Source organism: Pinus tabuliformis, chromosome X (genome assembly GCF_031772625.1).
Source record: "Pinus tabuliformis cultivar Carrire ecotype Pingquan chromosome X, CPIR1, whole genome shotgun sequence".
NCBI classification, from domain to species: domain Eukaryota; kingdom Viridiplantae; phylum Streptophyta; class Pinopsida; order Pinales; family Pinaceae; genus Pinus; species Pinus tabuliformis.
In genome coordinates, this window is record NC_142308.1 from 129,885,346 (window position 1) to 129,897,183 (window position 11,838).

Sequence of the window (11,838 nt, forward strand, 5' to 3'; positions counted from 1 at the left end):
AAAACCTATTATACAGTAAATAAATTAGACATTTTCCTATTCCTGGCCTCTCCCCTAAAGGAGTTATGCCTAGAGCTAGGCTCTACTACCAAAAAAAAAATTGCACACCATAAACTATTGCAAACACAAATATGTTATATTCATACAGTTGGAGTGAGATATAGATGTCCAGAGAATATCTCAACAACCTCCAACAAAGTCAACTAAGCTAAGGGGAATGGTGCATATGTGATGAAGGTTGGAAAGGATGGCAGAGCACGCGTTTAGGAGGCTTAGCAGAGGGTTAGGGTAAAACACTATTTTTTACTATAGCATTGACCGTTTCTACCGCAGGTGCCCGAATGACCGACTGTTTTGTTCTCCGCAGCTGTCTCCATCTACCGGCGGTTACCTGTTTCGAGCATGGGCTACGTTATGGATATTGAGGATCTTGATTACTCTGAGGACCCTTTTCCCGACCAAGTCATATTTGGAAACCCTAACCCTAAACTCCCAGTTATAGGATCTGCTCATCCCTCCGTTTCAACACTGACTTTTTCTACCCCAGTGGTTACTTTCCCTTGGCATAGTGCTTAATTGCTTGTCTTTGGGTCCTTATCAATTGACTCTCCTACACTCAATTGCCCTTCGTTATCCCCGGGTACTCTACACATCCTCACTACAATATCGCTGCCATTGTCCACTTTTGAGTCGAACCCTCTGGTCAACCACCTCCATCTGTCGAGCTCGACACCATTTCCGGCACAGCCTGAGGAAACCCCTGCATCTTGTGGCCAAAACCATCCCATTTTGGCAAACTCTCTGTCGGGTTGTTTTGAAATGCCCATGGTAAATGTCAAATCAACGGCCTGTCAGGCCAGGCAGTAACTCCGTTAGGCAGAAAAGATGATTCGATTTATTACATTAAGGTAGTTATTGTTATATACAAGAATGTGACTGCTCAGTTCATCTTCTGATGACTGTTCACATTCCGGATTCACCCAACCGCAGAGGATTAGGTGTCAACGTTCCCCCCCTTAATCTAAAGGGATGTTGGTGAGTCCAAGCATCATTCTGAATCTTTCAAGCTTTTCTCTTCCAAGCGCTTCGGTGAAGATGTCTGCAATTTGCTCATTTGTGGAACAATGATGGAGATGGATTTTTTTGGCCTCAACATGATGTCGGATTAGATGATATTTAGTATTGATGTGCTTTGTACGATCATGGAACTTTGGGTTCTTGGCCAACTTTATTGCAGAGGTGTTGTCAATCATGAGTGGAGTTGATTGTACTTGTTTTACCTGCAAATCTTCAAGAATTTTCTTGAGCCACACAATTTCTTTCGTTGCTTCAGCTGCTGCCACGTATTCTGCTTCTGTTGTGGAATCTACTTGAACTGATTGTTTGCGTGATCTCCAAGAGACAACTCTTGATCCAAGACTCATAGCATATCGTGAAGTAGATACCCCAGATTCTTTGTCTCCATCAAAGTCTGAATCAGAGTATCCAATCAAGTTGAAGTCATCCACCTATGAATACTTGATTCCAAGGTCTTGAGTTCCCTTCAAGTACCTTAGAACTCTTTTTGCAGCAGACCAATGTCCCTCACAAGGCTTTTGCATAAACCTGGAGAGGATTCCAACAACAAATGAAATGTCTGGTCTGTTAGTAGTGAGGTAGATGAGACTTCCTACAAGCTGTCTATACTTTGTTGCATCCTCAAATTCCTTTCCTTCAATAGATGTGAGCTTTAAGTTTTGTTCCATTGGAGTAGAAAGAGGATTGCACTGTGTCATGCCAAATCTTTTTAACAAATCTCCAATGTATTTCTTTTGAGAAAGAAATATGGATTTTGGATGTTGGTTTACTTCAATGCCAAGATAGTAATGAACATAGCCCAAATCAGTCATTTCAAAACCTTTCCCCAATTCCTTCTTTATGGATGCAATGTAGCTTTCATTGTTCCGTGTCATTAAAAGATCATCTACATATACCACAAGATATACAACTGTTTTGCCAACTTTCTTGACAAATAAAGTTGCATCATCAAGATCAAAATGATTGAAGTTGAGTTTCAGAAGATGCTCAGTTAGTTTTTCATACCAGGCTCGCGGTGCTTGTTTGAGGCTGTTGGGATCACGATTGCCATTACACCAAAACCCGCAGGTGTTAGTAAACGGACGTATCGCCAGAGTTAACAGATCCTTGAGAGGCGGTTAGTCTATGTCATGAAACACACAGGAGCACTGGATTATCCAATGCCCAACAATCTCCCCCCAGCGCGAGCCGGGTGTGATTCGAACTTGAGAGCTTTGGCTCTGATACCATTTGTTGGGATCACGATTGCATTACACCAAAACCCGCAGGTGTTAGTAAACAGACGTATCGCCAGAGTTAACAGATCCTCGAGAGGTGGTTAGTCCATGTCATGAAACACACAGGAGCGTTGGATTATCCAATGCCAAACAGAGGCCATACAAGGAATTCACAAGTTTGCATACTTTTTGTTCATGTCCTTTCACAGCAAATCCTTCAGGCTGGGACATAAAAACATTCTCTTTTAGGTCTCCATTCAAGAAGGCAGTTTTTACATCCATTTGATGGACTTTCCAACCGTTCTGAGCTGCTAGTGCAAAGAGTGTCAGGATGGTGGCCCATTTTGCTGTGGGGGAAAAAGTTTCCTCATAATCGACCCCTTCCTTCTGTGCAAAACCTTTTGCCACAAGCCTAGCTTTGTGCTTGTCAAGTGAGCCGTCAGCTTTGTACTTGTTCTTGTAGACCCACTTGCAGCCAATTGGTTTGGTTCCAAATGGAGGATCAACCAGCTTCCAAGTGTCGTTCTTTATGAGGGCATCATACCCCTTTTGCATTGCTTCTTTCCATTCATCATGAGAAGCTACTTCTTTGAAGGAAGTTGGTTCAAAATCTGTAGACAAGTTCAATTCACAATCATAAGAAACATCCATATCAACTGGTGAATTAGAGTCATCTACATCACCTCCATTTTGTCGGTTTGAATTTCTGGTTCCTGTTTTTCCAATTTCATCAGGATGAACACTTTCAAGTGTCTTTGTCAGCCTCTTTGGGGGACCTTTCTGAGATGGTCCGGGTTGCTCTGTTGATTGAGTTGGGACTAAATCAAGATTGAGTCTCCCAATTCTATCAATTAAATCACTTAAAGCATCATCCGTTGTTGGAATTTCATGCAGGGGAGATTGTTCTTCAGAAGAAGATTCCACATGTTGATCTAGTATAGGAATCCCCCCTTCAAGATGTGGAATCTGATTATCAAATTCTTGAAATTATTTCGTTTTTGCGAATCTATCCAAGCGATCAAGTTTCCGCTCAACAACATTGTCAGATTTGGATGATTCAAGAAAAATGACATCTCTAGATACAACAAACTTTTTATTTGCTTCATCGTAGAGGCGGTATGCTTTAGAGGTGTTTGAATACCCCAGGAAGATACACTTACGACTTCTAGCACCAAGTTTGTTTCTATGTACCTTTGGTATCAAAGCATAACAGGTGGAACCAAAGATCCTGAGATGTTTTACCGAAGGAACATGTCCATACCACAATTCATAAGGAGTCTTGTTTCTTATAGCATTAGATGGACATCTATTCTTTATATATGCAGCACATAGAACAGCATCAGCCCAAAACATTATCTTTACATTTTTGAAGAAAAGCATGGATCGTACCATATTCAAGATTGTTCTATTCATTCTTTCAGCTACACCATTCTGTTGGGGATTATAAGGCACAGTTGTTTGATGTTTGATCCCATGTTGGCAAAGATAGTTTTCAAATTCATTTGATGTATATTCTTTTCCATTATCAGTGCGAATAGACCCAATATGAGATTGTGCATCATTTTCAATCCATTTATGAAAATTCTTGAATGTTTGAAAAGCATCAGATTTGTTCTTCAATAAATAAACCCAACACATTCTCGTGTAATCATCAATAAATGTCATGATATATTTATTTCCATTTGCAGAAGGAACAGGCATTGGACCACATAAATCTGAATGAATGAGTTCAAGCTTCCTATGTGCTCTTGAATGTGAATCATGAAAAGACTGTTTGCTATGCTTTCCTAGAATGCAAGCATCACATTGCTTATGTTTCCTAGGAATTGTAGGCAAACCAACAACACCATTTTTCTTCAATAAGCGGAGACTGTCATAGTTTAAATGTCCAAATCTAACATGCCATAATAAAATTGATGGAAGTGTACCTTCTTCATGATGAGAAATATATGAGAAATGTTGTGCATGAGCAGAGGTTCCTTTCAGTTTGAGAAGCCTTTCTTCTTCTATTCCCCTCATGACAAGTGAGTGGTCAGATGCTTTTCTTACCTCAAGCTTGCCATCAAACATATGAATGGAGTGACCTTGCTGGCGAATGTGAAACAAGGACAACAAGTTTCTCTTGAGTTGTGGGAGATATAGAACATGATCCAGAAGAAAGTCTGGAAGACCAGGCAGTTTAAGCCTGATTGTGCCAAACCCTGATGGCTTGGTTTTTGACTGATATGCAAAGTATACTGCTCCATCAACATTGTCAGTGAAATCTTCAAAAAAATCTTTTCTATGAGTCATGTGACATGTTGCTCCTGAATCAAGCAACCAATAATTTTTCGAAGAAGCAAGTGAAGCATTAAACAAATCTTCATTTACTCCAATGTTACATTGTGCCTCAATATAGTGAGCGGATTCAGGTGCTTTACCTTTATCTGTATCATCAGTTTTACCTTTCTGTTGGTTTCTTTTCTGCTCAATTTTGTCCCATCGTAGCTTGCATGTAGAGGCATCATGTGATCCATTTCTTTTGCAGCGAATGCAGTGTAGGTCTACCTTTTCTCCTTGAGAATGTCTACCCCCTTGCCTCTGAAATATCTTCCTCTTCCTCTTCCTCCACCTCTTCCTCTTGTAGAATCTTGAGCAGGATGCTTTTCTTTATGGGCAAGGCACATAGTCTCTTCAGAAGATTCAGGGGTTGTCTTCTTTCCAAAGGCTTTCTCTCTTTCAGCAAACTTTTTCACAAGAGAGTCAAAGGTTATATCTTTAAGATTTCCATTTGCTTGTAAAGACTCAAGATAATTGGAGTAGGTAGTATAGAGTGCCTTGAGAAAACTGATAAGAGGGATATCCAGCTCAACCTTAGTGGAATTGATATCATGCATTATAGACTTTACTTCAGATGCAAGAGCAAGAGGATCATTATTTTTCAATTCAAGAGTGAAGAGTTTAATCATGAGCTGAACAACTTCAAGTGCAGAATGTGAGTCATAGAGTTCTTTCAGCTTTTGTAAGGCTTCAAAGGCAGTTGAATATAACGAAATATGGCGACTCACCTCTTCATTTACAAATGTTGCGATTAATGCATAAGCTTTGTTGTTCTTGTTTTCCCAAATGACGAGCTCTTTGTCTGAGGTAGGCTATACTGGGTCTTTGTCTCCTTCTCTGACACATACTCCTTTCCACAACTCATTGAAGATGAGGGTGTGTTTTATCATCCGGGACCATTCAGGATAGTTCTCCTTGCCAGTGAGAACTATTCCTACCATAGAGATGATTGAGTGCATTTTGAAAAAAAAAACTTTTGCTGATAGAAAAAAATACTTCTGCTGATATACAATGAAATTGTACTCAAAAGGGCAAAAGAATTTCAAATACTTTTATGCACTATGTTTCTTCAAATCCCTCCAATGTTTATAAAACGATCCTCATATAATACATCCAATATATTCCATCCATTCAACGCATTCAAATATCTACAAACTCAGTTCATAACGCATTCAAATGAAAACCATAATATATATATACTGGTCAATGTATATCTTTCTACACATAGACCCACAACGCACATATAACCACAGTGCACATATAGCACACAACTTTAATATATATATATATATATATATATATATATATATATATATATATATATATATATATATATATATATATATATATATATATATATATATATATAGCCCACAACAACGTTTATTGCTTTTACACGCATTAATTCAGCACCACTATCTCAAATAAAAAAAGGGCACCGCATACCATGTCCACACCACTATCTCAAATAGAAAGGAGCACCGCACGATACCATGTCATTATCGAGAGCCTCATTCTGAACCATACCATAAAATTCGTGGGGAGCTTGATTCAATACATGGGCTGGCGACTTGCATAAGCCACCATTGATTCAATACGTGGGCCGATGATCTGCATAAGCCACCATTGATTCAATACGTGGGCACCGTTAATAGAACATCCACCGGCTGTCAAGTCTTTATGTTGCAATCGACGTTTTAGCAGTTTTTAATGAATAGCAGCTTCAAAGCTTATTCCGCTGCGATCGGGGCAGCACCACCATTCAACATTTCAAGCAGTTAAATTATTAAATCATTCAACGCAGTTAAACCACAACGCAGTTCAATAGGGTTAAACCACAGTGCAATTCAATAGGATTCAAAGGGACAGTGTTACCAAACATTCAACGTTTCAATAGTGAGTTTGTAGCAGACGCAAAAGAGCTGAAGGTCGTCGGTTCAGGTTCGGGCAGCGCCACCATTTCGCTGAGCCACCATTGAGCAGTCGATACCATCATTCAACGTTACAATAGTGAGTTTGCAGCAGAGGTAGTGCTGGAAAGGCAGCGCGTTATGGACAGAGGTTTCAGGGGTTAGAGAATATGAAACGGTTTTGGAGTCTGAGCGTATGCAAAAAAATCATAAATAGAATATGTCAGGGCAGCGCAGGTGTGGTAGACAGCACTATAGAGAGAAATGGAGGAGATCAAGAGTTACAAAGACATAAAGGGTAAATAGGGAGTTGGCTCTGATACCATGTCAGGCCAGGCAGTAACTCCGTTAGGCAGAAAAGATGATTCGATTTATTACATTAGGTAGCTATTGTTATATACAAGACTGTGACTGCTCAGTTCATCTTCTGATGACTGTTCACATTCCGGATTCACCCAACTGCAGAGGATAAGGTGTTAACATGGCCCAACTTCTTTAGGAAGGGGCTACCTCACCAAATCCGCTATTGGACCACCCATCAGTGCTACGAACTGGGAAATAGAAAACTAAGTGCGTGAAGGCTACTGCAAAGGACATCACTGTCAGCTTTGGCGAAGGAATTGTTATGGGGGAAGTTGTTAATATGGAAATTATTGTGTTGGTATGACATGTCCGAGGTAGGGCATACTCAGCGGATAGATTAACCCTCTAGGTGCGAGAAATTTGGGGGAGCATGCTCAAAGATTTGCTAGAGGTGCAAGTACTACCTAAGGGCTGGTTCGCTCTTCATTTCACCAAATAAAACTACGCAGACCTGGTTCTTGCTAGGTATTGGCATATTGAGATAGCATTGATCCTCCTCAAAAGATGGAGCCCCCTATTCGACCCGGAGCGAGAGCAGATTGGATCAGGACCCCTCTGGGTTTGCTTGCCTAGACTCCCACTACATTATTGGTGTGAGGAGGTATTTTTTAGAATTGGAAATGCTCTCGGCACATACCTGGACCACAACAAGACTTTTGTTCAAACCAAGAATCGAACCCTAGCTCGCATTCTGGTCCACCTGGATACGCGTGAGGGTTTGGAAGAAAAAATCACCCTTCAATGGAGGAATTACACTCGGGTGCAGATCTTGCACTTTGAAGGAGTCCCATTCCACTGTAGAAGATGCAACAAAGTGGGGCACATCTTCAAGGATTGCCCACTAATCAATAAACTGGCGAATCCTCTGAGTGCTCCGAATGCCTCAATGGGGCCAGCTGTAACTCCTCCGGATTGCACTCCTGTATTGGCACCCCAGGCTTCTATTTCCAATAGCACTTCGATGGCAGCAGTAGGAACTCATAGAATTCCATTGCCTCTATTGACGAGAGCTCGAGCAGCTATCGAGGCCGCAAAAAAATTCGGTATTCCTCTGTCCTCTCACGCTTTCTCAAATTCTTGCAGTTCTTTTCTTGATACATCATCTACCATCAATACATTTGAAATTCATTGTTCTCTTACATTGACACCTCCCATCATTGCCACCACTGCTCCATCTATACCTCCCTCTCCATCCAACACATCCCCTCCATCCATAGATGGGATGAACCCACCACACAAATACAATTTGCGCTCCCGTTCACATTTTGATGGACATCAGCCTCTCCTCTCAGGATTAGGTCTTTCCCTCCCTGGTTTTGTCATTCAATCATCCTAGGGGAGGAAATCTTATCTTTTGAAAGCTATTCAAAGGGTTGGGGTATAGGTTGCCACAAGCAGACAATCAACTTTGAAAGGGGTTCTTAGAGTGTTGAAAACCCCGGGAAGGGTTCCCCCATGAAGTGCCTCTCATTTAATTGCAGAGGTATGGCTAGTGCCAATTGATATAATCATGCTGCAAGAAACCCTGCGAGAGGCCAAACTCATTTCCAGATCACTATCCTCCCTAAAACCTAGTTGGCAATTCTACTCCCTTGATGTTATGGGCCGATTGGGGGGTTTAGCCATAGGGAATAATCATCGCACCATCGAAGTGTTAGCATCCTGGGGAGGATCAAGGTTTATAGGGTTGGACATCTTCTTGGTGGAGCTTGGCCTGAATCTTTGGGTCATTAACATATATGGTCCATGTCAACAGAGGGATAAATTTTGGCAACATCTGCTCAATCTCTCAATCACATCCCCTGACCACATAATTCTCGAGGGTGATATCAACTTCTCCATCAGATTTGGGGAATCTTGGGGATCCCAAGCTCAAGTGGACAAATTGTCAGGATTCATGACGAACCTTTTGGAACAGCATGACTTTGTTGATTTCCCCATGAATAAGCCACTCCCAACTTGGAGAAACAGAATGGTGGGGAAAGTAGCTCTTGCCAGGAGATTAGATCGTTTTTTGATTAAGGTTCCCCTCCTACATCAGCTGCACTAGTACAAACAATGGGTAGGTTCTGGGGGTATCTCAGATCACTCTCCCATATATTTAGAGATCCTTGGCCCCCAACCTAAACCCAAACCTCCTTTCAAATTTAATCATGTTTGGCGATAGGACCCTGGATACATCAATCTGTTCTCGGATTTTTGGAAGGAAAAACCTATTGCGAGACATAGATCATTGGCAGAGGGGTTCTGTCACAACCTGACCCAGCTCAAGCACCTCTCCATCACCTGGGCCAAAGAGAAAAATCGGAGGAAGGACTTCACCTTATCTCAAATTGAGTCTGAATTGAGTGCTCTATCAAATGACCACAATCTGGGTTTTTCATCTCCTAGTGAAAAATCTCACGTGATAAAGCTAGATAAACAGAAGGCAAGGATCTTGTGGGAGAGAGAGGAAACCTGGCGACTCAAGAGCAGGGCCATCTGGTTACAATCTGGAGATGATAATACAATTTTTTTTCAAAATTATTCCAAAGGAAGAAGAGTTTATAACACCATTTGGAACCTACTCCTACCTGATGGGGGAGTGGCAGACACATTTAATAAACTCTCTCACCTTGGTACCTCTCACTTTCAGCAATTTTTCAAATCACCTCCTAGGTCTAATCTGGAAAACATCATCAATGTTGTTGGCAATTTCCCTCGTTTTGTAAACGAAGATGAGGCAGAAGAGCTAAACTCTCTTGTTACTCATGGTGAGCTTGAAGGGACTTTGAAATGGTTCAAAAAAGACAAAAGTCCTGGACTGGATGGATGGTCGATCAAATTTTATCTCGATTTTTATGAACTCTTGGGGGATGATCTTTTAAAAGTTTTGGAAGAATGCAGAACCTTTGGCACCATATACAATGTTGTCAATACTACATTCATTGTCCTCATCCCTAAATCTGACTGCCCTTCAACCTCCAATGATATTAGGCCCATCTCCCTCTACAACTGTTTATACAAGATCATTGCTAAAATTATTGCAAACCGTATCAAACCCATCCTCTCTAGCCATATATCACCTGAACAGTTTGCCTTCCTTTAGCATCGACAAATTCATGAAGCCATAGGTATGGCCCAAGAGGCCATTCACTCAATCTGGTCCAAAAATTTAAAGGGACTTATCCTAAATATCGACCTGGAAAAGCATTTGATCGAGTTAGCTGGCTGTACATTAAGATGCTCCTCATTCACCTTGGCTTCCCCCATGCTTTCATCACCTGGATAATGTCATGCATCACCACTCCAACTTTCAGTGTCCTCATCAATGGATTTGCCTCTAACTTTTTTCATGCCAAGCGAGGCCTCAGACACAGCTGACGCCTCTCCCCCTTACACTTTCTCATATTCATGGAAGGACTCAATAGACTTCTAGCACAAGCTAAAAGAGATGGCAAACTTTGTGGTCTCAAAATAAATAATTTATGTTATCTGACACATCTCCTTTTGGTGGATGACATTCTTATATAGCATTAGAGACTCGGCCTCTTTCTCAAAAGTTCTTTCCCTTTTCTTAAAGGCTACTGGCATGCAGGCAAATCATGGGAAATCCACCATTACATTAGCCCTCACTTCCATCCATGAGTCACGATTTTCTCATCACCACTTTCCATATTGTATCCTCCCACTTGACTGTGGTTTTAAATATCTAGGATTCTGGATCAAACCCCTCAGCCAAAAAATAGTAGATTGGGTCTGGCTAGTTATCAAGAAGGAAAAAAAGCTCACAAATTGGTGGCATAGACTCTTATCCAGAGTAGGCAGAATTGTGCTCATTAAATCTATACTGGAGGCCACACCTATTTTCTGGATGGATTGGCATGGATCCATAGGAATATCCTTGCCCATTTACAACAAATATGTAGCAGATACCTTTGGAATGGTCATCAGGATAAGAAGATATTTGCATGGGTCAGTTGGTCCAAGATTGCTCTACCCAACAAATGGGGAGATTGGGGACTAAAAGACCTAGCCCTATTTGCACAAGCTCTGGCTACAAAAATGGGCTGGACTTTATTGTCTGGGTAGAATCTTTGACCATTGTCTCTTATTATAAGTATATTTGGCCTCTCTCGATCATGGATTGGGTTCGCATGCCTAGCTAACAAAGGATAGGAGTATCATCAGTTTGGAAGGCTTTACTACACTCCCTTCCCATCATCCGAAACAATTTGGTCTGGAGAATTAATGATGGAACAAAAGCCCGCATAGGCCTGGATCCCTGGACTGGGGGGGAGGAAGATTCCACCTACCAAGAGAACTGATCCAGCTCCTCAATTTGCAAGATATAAGGGTCTTTGCACATATAGTTGATTAGATCAACACTACCATTTTTGCACAGGGTTGGAAATTTTCCCAATAGTTCAACATTCCTCCTCAATGGCACCAAGCGTGGCAAGATTATACAAATGCTCTATGTGAATCTCACATCAGGATTGAGGGACCTGATGAACTTGTCTGGTGTCTAGTCGAGAATGGAGTATATACCCCAAAGGCTGGCTACCTTGGTCTCATATTGCACTGACAACTTGAGCAATCTCTTGAATTGTGGAAGAGCATCTGGAAGCTTGGTTCTCCTCCGAGAACAAAACTTTTCTTTTGGTGTGTTCTTAGTAACAAGGTCCCCATGAGGGAATCCCTATGACATTGTGCCTTCCAAGGCCCTCACTGGTGTGTCTTATTTAAATAGTCATCAGAATCGACAGAGCATTGATTTATTCATTGTGAAATACTGAAAAATCTCTGGCAGATTGTCTCCTCCTCGATCCAATTGTTTGGTAAATGGGAGGGTGAATACATTCACTGTGCCTAGAAAAATTGGAGTAAGTTGCATCAAGGAACAAAGCAGTTATGCCTCCCTCTCCTCATATGCTGGCACATCTGGCTAGCTCGAAATCGGATTATTTTTT